Source organism: Prionailurus bengalensis, chromosome B4, assembly GCF_016509475.1.
Source record: "Prionailurus bengalensis isolate Pbe53 chromosome B4, Fcat_Pben_1.1_paternal_pri, whole genome shotgun sequence".
In the NCBI taxonomy this organism is placed as follows: domain Eukaryota; kingdom Metazoa; phylum Chordata; class Mammalia; order Carnivora; family Felidae; genus Prionailurus; species Prionailurus bengalensis.
Window position 1 is genome coordinate 16,257,817 of NC_057358.1, and position 10,217 is coordinate 16,268,033.

A 10,217-nucleotide genomic window follows, 5' to 3' on the forward strand; every position below is an offset into this window, starting at 1 on the left:
TACCTTAAATTTTCTGTCTTTAAAATTTCAGAGGAGTTATTTAAACTATAGTGTCAGTTTTTGTAAATTTCTGGTTAGATGTAACAGAAAATGCCTTAAACAAGATAGCTATGATAGAATATGCAGAATCAACTAAATCCATAAAAACTATTTTTTCCTTTCCTGTTTCCCCACCCCCTTTCTCCCCTCTCATTTGGATAATCTGCTACACATATATCGAACTGCTTGAAGTTTTCCCACAGCTCATTAACGATCTTTTCCTGTTTAAAGGTTCTCCCTGTTTCATTTTGAACAGTCTCTATTGCCGTGTCTTTGATTCATGACTCTTTCCTCCTGCAATGTCTAATCTGCCATTTATCTCATCCAGTTGTTTTTTTTGTTTTGTTTTGTCTTTTTGAGAGAGAGCGTGCATGCACAAGCAGGGAAGGGGCAGAGGGAAGGAGATAGAAAATCCCAAGCAGGCTCTGTGCTGCCAGCTTCGAGTCCCACACGGGACTCAATCTCTCAAATTGCAACATCATGACCTGAGCCCAAACCAATAGCCGGACGCTTAACCAACTAAGTTCATGTGCCCCTAGAACATATGGACTATAGTAATAATCACAGGTTTAATGTTCTTGTATACCAATTTTAACATCTGTATCAACTCTGTGTCACTTTTAATGAATTGATTTTTCTCTTTATTAGTTGTATTACTTTTATTAGTAGTATTAGTTGTATTACCTGTAATTTAAAAAAAAAATTTTTTAATGTTTATTTATTCTTTGAGAGAGAGAGAGAGAGCAAGCATGAGCAGGGGAGGGGCAGAGAGAGGGAGACACAGAATCTCAAGCAGGCTCCAGGCTCTGAGCGGCCAGCACAGAGCCCGACACGGAACTTGAACCCACAAATTTGGAGATCATGACCTGAGCCAAAGTCAGACGCTTAATCGACTGAGCCACCCAGGCGCCCCTACCTGTCTGGTAATTTTTTATTGGATTTTAACTTTGTGGGTGCTGAATATTTTTGTATTCTTCCTATTACTATTAAGCTTGTTTCTGGGGCCTGGTTAAGTTACTTAGAAATACTTCAATGCTTTTGAGTCTTGCTCTTAATATTTGTTATTCAGGACCAGTGTGGTGCTCATGCTATTTCTCAATATTGAGACAAGGCTTTCCGAGAATTCTACCCCATGCTTTGTGAGTTGTACTGACATGATTCCTGTCCCCTACTAAGTGCCAGGTGATTTCCTTCTAATTCTTTCCCCTGATTGAGGTAGTTTCCTCACCTGTATCTGCTGTTGGGCATCCCAATGGAACTCAAGGAGGACCTTTGGCAGGTCTCTGACGTCCATTCTTCCATTCTCTATGCAGCCCTCCTTTCTCCAGTATCAGTCCTGCAGACTCTTCCTGCATTGATCTTCCTGGACTTTCATCTCTATCTTTTCAACTCCAAGAGTCTGATAGGCTCTGCCTGTGTTTTCTCTCCCTCTGCTGGAAAGTCTCTCAAAGCCACAGGCTGGGATAATTGTAGGGCTCACTTTTGCTTCCCACCTCTCAGGACACAGTCCTTCATTGGCTGACCTCCAGTGCCTTTTAAACTGTGATGAGACAGTTATGCAGAATCAACTAAATCCAAAAAAAATTATTTTAAAAGCAGAAAGTCAGAAATTTGACTGCTGGTTTAAAATTATGTCTGTCTGGCCACCTCTGATCCAGCTTTCTGAACTTCCCTTAAACTATGCTGCACAAAAACCTCACATTGGGGGCGCCTGGGTGGCTCAGTCGGTTGAGCGTCCGACTTCAGCTCAGGTCATGATCTCACACTCCATGAGTTCGAGCCCCGCATCAGGCTCTGTGCTGACAGCTCGGAGCCTGGAGCGTGCTTTGGATTCTGTGTCTCCCTCTCTCTCAGCCCCTCCCCTGCTTGCACTCTGTCTCTGTCTCAAAACTAGATAAAAAACATTTAAAAAAATTTTTTAAAACCCCTCATATTGGAGACGATTTCAACTTAATGTAAGTCCAATGGAATTGCAAATAGAAGGCTAGCCCTATGAAGAGACTAAGGAAAGACTCTTTATTTCTGCCTTCGGATAATTTTCCAGGCCCAATATACAAGATCTAAACCACTGAGGAAACGGGGCAGTGGTTACTCTTCTGCTTGCGTAATTTTAAGACACCCAGATTGGTTTTGGTCTTCCCTCCCCTTCAACGCACTCCCTCAGCCAGTGTCATCAGTTCCTGTCTTCCAAACTCCACCTGGAAACTGCGATCACCATGAATTCAACTGGGCGGACCAGTAGGTGGAGGTCTGGAAGCACTGTTTTTCCTTCTAGAAAATTCTAGTGTGCCCACATTGGGTCAAAACCAAAGCATCTACACACTAATATCCTGGACCTCTCCCTTTGCTCCAAGTTGTCTACTTCGTATTACTGTACTTGGAAGTCCCGTAGACATTTTGACTTCAGAGGAGTTCAAAATCTAACCCCTCTCGCCCCCGCCCAGGTTGCTATCCCTCCAGGGTAACCTCATCCTGGCAGACGCAACCTTGTTCACCCAGTTAGTTACCCTAGAAAATTGGTGGTCGTTTTGGATACCTCCCTCTCCCTCCTCCACATCCGAGTCTATCAGTCTGTCTCTTCAAAAATTTTTTGGAGATACCCTCTGCTCCCCATCACTACCACCACCCTGGGTCTAGCCGTCATGACCTCCTTCCTTCTGCAACAGCCTCCAAACCATCTCCCCCGTGACCCTTCCCCGACCCTCACTATTCCAGCCTCTCAGGGTGATCATTAATGATCTTCTCAAACTACACATCCAACCACAGCACCACTCGGCCTAAGGTAGAGGCCTTAGAGGCCTCCTATTCATCTTAGGAAACCATCCCAAACCCCCAACGTGGACTGCATGGTCTGCACAGGCCCTTGCACTTGGCTGTGGCCACTTTCGACTTCTTTTAATCCAAATGTTCTGAGCTCTCTTCTGACTCAGAAGCTTTGCACATTCCATTTCCTCTGCCTGAAATAGTTTCATTTCTCCCCGATATGAAGCTCACGTTAAATCACCCTTTATTACCTCAGCTTGAGGAAATTTCCACAACTTCATAAACCCTCAATTCTAGGAAAGAGGCCTCATTATGTCACATCCTGCATTTTTCTTCTATACCACAAGTGTTACTAGAAGTTACCCATGTGATGATTTGTTTAATTCTTTCACAAATCTCTGCAATTCATGCCTGTCATAAGAGTGTCTCCAATACTTATAGTGATTGCACAGAGGAAACCCTCAGCAAATACTTGTTAACAAAAATAAGTGAATACACTACCTTCAAGAAACCGACATAAAAAAATAACACCAGCAAATAAAAGAATTGGCAAAGACAGTATTTTCTGTCAAAATAAAGGAAAGTCATTTAAGTACCAGAACATAATACCTACTGCAATGCTTCTCCCTTAGTATTAGACTTGGTTACTATGCTTAAATTTAGCTTGTGAAAGCGTAATGTTTTATTTTAAAAACCTGAATCAGCAGGGCACCCGGGTGGCTCCGTGGGTCAAGTGACCAACTCCTGATTTCAGCTCGGGTCATGATCTCACAGTGGTGAGATCGAGCCCTGGTTTGGGCTCAGCACTGTCAGCAAGGAGCCTGCTTGGGATTCTCTCTCCCTCTCTTTGACCCTCCCCCCTTCTCAAAATAAAAAAAGAAACAGAAAAAAAGAACTCTACTGAAATATTTTTTGAGAACCTGAATTAGCACCTTAACAAATAATAAAATACGATCTCGAATACATGGGTATAAAATAAAACTATTTAGGATAAAGAAATTGTGGTTTATATACACAATGGAGTACTACATGGCAATGAGAAAAAATGAAATATGGCCTTTTGTAGCAACGTGGATGGAACTGGAGAGTGTGATGCTAAGTGAAATAAGCCATACAGAGAAAGACAGATACCATATGGTTTCACTCTTATGTGGATCCTGAGAAACTTAACAGAAACCCATGGGGGAGGGGAAGGAAAAAAAAGAAAGAGGTTAGAGTGGAAGAGAGCCAAAGCATAAGAGACTGTTAAAAACTGAGAACAAACTGAGGGTTGATGGGGGGTGGGAGGGAGGGGAGGGTGGGTGATGGTTATTGAGGAGGGCACCTTTTGGGATGAGCACTGGGTGTTGTATGGAAAGCAATTTGTCAATAAATTTCATATATTAAAAAAATAATAATAAAAAAATAAAATAAAACTATTTATTTAAAGTCACATATGCCATCTGGATCGAAAAAGGGAGAAGCGATGTGGTGATTAATTTTACGTGTCGACCTGACTGGACCATGGGGCACCCAGATATTTGGTTAAACATTATTCCGGTTGTTTCTATGATGGTGCTTTTGGATGAGGGAGAGCCAACTGGTAGACTGAGTAAAGCAGACTGCTCTCCCTAATGTGAGTGGGTCTCGTCCAATCAGTTAAAGGCCTGAACAGAACAAAAATACCAACTTTCCCTCAAGTCACGGAGACTTCCTCCACCCCGTGGCCTCTGAAGGAAGACATTAGCGTTCTTCCTGCCTCTGGACTCAACCCGAAATAGCAGCTCTTCCTGGGTCTCAAGTCTGCCAGCCTCCAGACCAGAAATACGCCATGGCTCCTCCTGGTTCTCGTGCCTTGGCACTCACACTGGAACCATTGGCTCTCCGGGACCTCCAGCTCGCTGACTCACCCTTGGGATTTGCCAGCCTTCATAATCACCTAAGCCAATCCCTCATAACAAATCTCTTTTTATGTACACATCCCATTTGTTCTCTTTCTCTGGACAATTCTAATACATGGAGGTACCTGTGAAACTAGAAAGGTTGGAGAAATAGTAAATGCGGGAAATGTTAGCAGACCTACTAAAAGCTGCATCCTTAGGTGCTTGTAGGAAGCCCAGTGGGGACACTAACACAGGGAAGATTTGGAGAGGGACCAGATTGCTTTATGCAATTTAGGGGCACCAAACAATGCGGGGAAAGACCTTAAATGTAACTTAATTCGTATTAAGAGTCCTCAGGAAGTTTGGGTTCCATATGTAAAACACCTGGCCCATCATAGCTTAATAAATTTCAGTTACATCACTTTTGAATATAACCTCGGTGATCCAATTATTTTAATCGGAAAAGGTTAATAAACCAGATATCTGTAACCAAATGCCTTCTTCTATCGTCTTCCCCCGAGGTCACATATTCAAACCTTACTGTAAGAACTAGCTGAGAACGCTTTTAAATGCTGACTCCTAGATTCATCCCCTGGTGATCCGAATTCAACAAGCCGGGGGCGGGGCCAAGAGTCAGTATTTCAACAAGCTCACAGGAGTTTCAGGTGCGGATGGCCAGTGAGCACAGTCTGGGAATCACTGAGGTAGAACAAATACACAGACCTGTGATAAGTATACTTTAAAACTGTCACACATAGGATATTGGGATATTCGACTGTAAATAAAATAGCCTTCTGGAAAATACATAAAACTGACTGATAGGGTTCTTAGCACTCTTACTTTACTTTTAATACTTTACTGTACTTCCTAACCTTTATGTCGAGATTCAGGATTTAAATTTTTTTTTAAATGTTTGTTTATTTTTGAGACACACACACACACACACAGCATGAGCAGGGGAGGGGCAAAGGGAGAGGGAGACAGAGAATCGGAAGCAGGCTCCAGGCTCTGAGCTGTCCGCACAGAGCCCAACGTGGGCTTGAACCCACGAACCAGGAGATCATGACCTGAACTGAAGTCAGATGCTTAACCAACTGAGCCACGCAACTGCCCTGAGATGCACAATTTTAAAATCAGAAAGCGACGTTTGACAAATCATCAGTATGCGCTACACTGTTTTCAGCATCTGTTTTTAGTTGTGGGTCCGCTCATGCTAAACACGAAACACTGCAAATACTTGAAGGAAAAAGCGCTAAAATCTCAGAAGCGGTTCTAGCCCTTGGGGGACAGTGACATTTTTGTTCATCCCCAACTTTTTGGCGCTCCGCTCATTTTTTTGGTGCCGAACATCAACTCTATTTTTCAAAGAAAAGAAGGATGTTTTCTCTTCGAAAGTTCTCTTCTCCATTCACTTCATAAAGTACTTGACAGTTTGGGCAGAAGTGCAAGCAAGTCCCCATAGCGATTCCCGCTCGGACACAGGAAAGAAAGCGAGGGCAACCGTGAAGGCTGCGAAATCGTTCAGTCATGTGTGTCTCCAACCTCCCTTTTAGGTTACATTCTCCCTCTTGCCCTGGTGTTAATTCCTTCACCTCACCCCAGGTGTTCAAGCCCAGCGCTTCCCCACTTTTAAATCCCCCACTCCTATCCGAGCAGGGTAACAGTGAGTATTTCTCCTCGTTAAGAAACATGCAGAGATGACAACAAATATGGTAACTTACCTCGGAAAAGAGCCAAGCGTGCCTACGGACCAGGACGCCGAAGCCTTGCAGCTCGTGCGTTATTGTGGGGGGTGGAGGGAGGGTCCGCTGAAATCAGAGGGGAAATTTGCAACACCAGTTGTGTGTGGGCGTCGCCAGTAACGCTGGCAGTAAACTGAGGCAGCTGGTAGCTGTTCAAGGTTGTGCCTTTTGTGTATGCCTACCGAGCTCCTGTCAGCCCAGTGCAGCTGCCTCTGTTCCACTTAGTAGAGGCATACTTTGTTTCATTACGCTGCTTTATTGCACTTCACAGATACGGTGGTGGTGGTGTTGTCTTACGAACTGAAGGTGTGTGGCTCCCGTGTCCAACAAGCCTACGGGCACCGTTTTTCCAACGGCATTTGCTCACTTTGCGTCTCTGGGTCACATGTTGGTAATTCTTGCAATATTTCAAGCATTTTCATCATTATTACATTTGTTATGCGGATCTGCGGCTAGTGATGGTTGATGGCTCTATTGTAACTGTTCTGGGGAGCCCTGAACTGTGCCCATATTAGATGGCGAATGTAACCGATAAACTTGTGTGCGTTCTGTTTGCTCCACGGACTGGCTGTTGCCCCATTAAAATGTGAGCACCATCTGCAATGAACTCAGTGGATGAAGAAAAAGCTCCCTACCAAAGTCAACACTGGGTAGTATATAAACACTGCCAGCAAACCAATAATTTATGAGAATTTTCTCGATTGATAAAACATCTATAAAAAAAATTTGCAGCTATCACTTTTAATGATGAACTATTGAATGTTCTCCTATGTTGGAAAGACAACAATGATGTCCACTCTCACCACTTCTATTCAGTATTGTACTGGTGATTCTAGACAGTGCAGTGAGGCACCAAAAAAACCAAAAACAAAAACAAAAAACAAAACACACACACACACACACACACACACACACACACAAAGATAAAAGGCATAACAATTGGAAAGGAAGAATCAAAACTATTATTTAGAGGTAGCATGGTCTTGTATATAGAAACTATTCAGGGGATCAACAAAATTGCTAGAACTAATCGAGTTTAACATGATTGTGGGATACAAGGTCAACACACGAAAATCAATGGTACCTGTATATACCAGCAACAAACAATTGGGAAATCAAATCTTTTAAAGTTACCATTTATAATAGCATCGAATGACATTAAATACTTTTGAATAAATTTAATAAGAGATGTGTAAGACCTTGAAACTGGAAACTATAAAATATTACCAAAATAAATTGAAGAAGGCAATAAATGAAGAGATATACAATTTTCATGGAATGGAGGTCTCAATATCATTAAGATGTCAGTTCTCACCAAATCAATCTATAGATTCAATGTGATGCCAGCTGACTAGGCGCCGGGGAGGGTGGAATTATATTGCTGAGAGTTTAAATGGCACAATCTTTTTGAAAAATCTGGCAATTTCTGGGGCGCCTGGTGGCTCAGTCTGTTGAGCATCCAGCTCTCAGTTTCAGCTCAGGTCATGACCTCACAGTTTCGTGAGTTTGAGCCCTGTGCCGGGCTCTGTGCTGACAGTGCAGGGCCTGCTTGGGACTCTCTCTCTCCCTTCTCTCTCTCTGCCCCTCCCCCACTTGCACTGTCTCCGTCTCTCTCAAAATAAATAGATAAACATAAAGAAAAATCAAAAAACAGGAAAAAGAAAAATCTGGCAATTTCTGATGAAGTTAAACATATCGCTACCCCATGCCCCAGGGCTTCTCCTCTTAGTTGTATACCCCAAAGAAATAATTACATGTGTCCACTAAAAGGCTTGTCCAGAAATGCCGCTTAAAGCTTGCTCATAATAGGTCAAACCTGGAATCAGCTTTGTCGTTCATTAACAAGAGAGTGCATAAGCCAAGTATCGTGCACTCACACAGTGGGATGCTGCATAGCAATAAAAAGAAGAACCAGTTGAAATATGTTAGACAACAATTGAATCTCAAAAACATCATCTATGATGACTGAAATAAGCCAGGTATTAAAAAGTACATGCTGGGGCGCCTGGGTGGCGCAGTCGGTTGAGCGTCCGACTTCAGCCAGGTCACGATCTCATGGTCCGTGAGTTCGAGCCCCGCGTCGGGCTCTGGGCTGATGGCTCAGAGCCTGGAGCCTGTTTCCGATTCTGTGTCTCCCTCTCTCTCTGCCCCTCCCCCGTTCATGCTCTGTCTCCCTCTGTCCCAAAAATAAATAAACGTTGAAAAAAAAATGGTTTAAAAAATATTAAAAAAAAAAAAAGTACATGCTGTAAAATTTCATTCACATGGAGTTGAGGAATAAGCAATACAAGCCTGTGCTGTTAGAAATCAGACCAGTAATTGCACCTGGGTGAGCAGTCTCTGACTAGAAAGAGGCATGAGAGAATTTTCCGGAACAATGGAACTGTCCTATATAAATATATATATATGTATATATATACATATATATATGTATATATATATAATGGTGGTATTATACATATATATGTATATATATTCATGTGCATACACATATATATGTGCATACACACACATATATGCATATATATGTGCATACACACACATATATGCATATATATGTGCATACACACATATATGCATATATATGTGCATACACACACATATATGCATATATATGTGCATACACACACATATATGCATATATATGTGCATACACATATAAAATTCTCAACCTGTTCACTGAAGATTTGTTCATTTGACTGTACATAAGTTGTACCTCACTAAAGTGTCTATATATATATATATATATATATATAGCCCACACTCCCCATCCCCCTTCCTGCTTTATTTTTCTTTATAACCTCTATCCCCTCTTAGCCTACTGCATGATTTTTTATTTAGGTTTAGTTTCCACATTATCTATCTCCCCTAGTGGCACGTAAGTTCTAGGAGGGCAGGGCTTTGGTGCATTCCTGGGTCTCAACAATGAGAACATTAGCATATAACAGGCAGTCACAAATATTTCTTGGAAGAATGAAAGACATCTGAATTTTTGTATCACATGCCTTGTATCTCTTCTACTTTTTCCTCTAATACCGTTTTTCTTCTTGTCTCTTTATCACTAGACTCGCAGACGCTGGGTCTCCTCACGGTGCTATTCCTATGTGATACCAACAGCATATCATTTTTACTATTTTTTTAAAATAAGCTCTATGCCCAACATGGGGCTTGAACTCATGACTTGGAGATCAAGAGTTTCAGGCTCTGGGGCGCCTGGGTGGCTCAGTTGGTTAAGTGTCTGACTTCAGCTCAGGTCATGATCTCGTGGTTCCTGGGTTGGAGCCCCGAGTCAGGCTCTGTGCTGAGAGCTCAAAGCCTGGAGCCTGTTTCAGATTCTGTCTCCCTTTCACTCTGCCCCTCCCCCCTCTCCTCTCTCTCTCTCTCTCTCTCTCAAAAATAAACATTAATTTTTTTAAAGAAAAAAGAAAAAACAGTTGCATGCTTTACAGACTGAGGCCCCTCAAGAGCATATCCCTTTTTAACACATCCCCTATATAATAAAATTATTTTCAAGAATATCCTTGTGATAAAACAAATAATAATAATGGCCAGAAAAAAATAGAGTGAAAATTCTCTTTGAACTCCCTACGTATGCTCATGACAGAAAAACATTGTTAATAAAAGTTGAAGCAAATACTATAACACCACCAAGGAAAAATGTAATGGATTGATACTTTTAAATTAGATTTATACTTTCATCTTGCAAAATGGAGGAGAACTTACACGTACATACTGTTCAATCTTAGGAATGAGTAATAAATAACGTTATAGTCTTAAAGATGCAATGGCCTTACCAAAACTGATCTTTCCT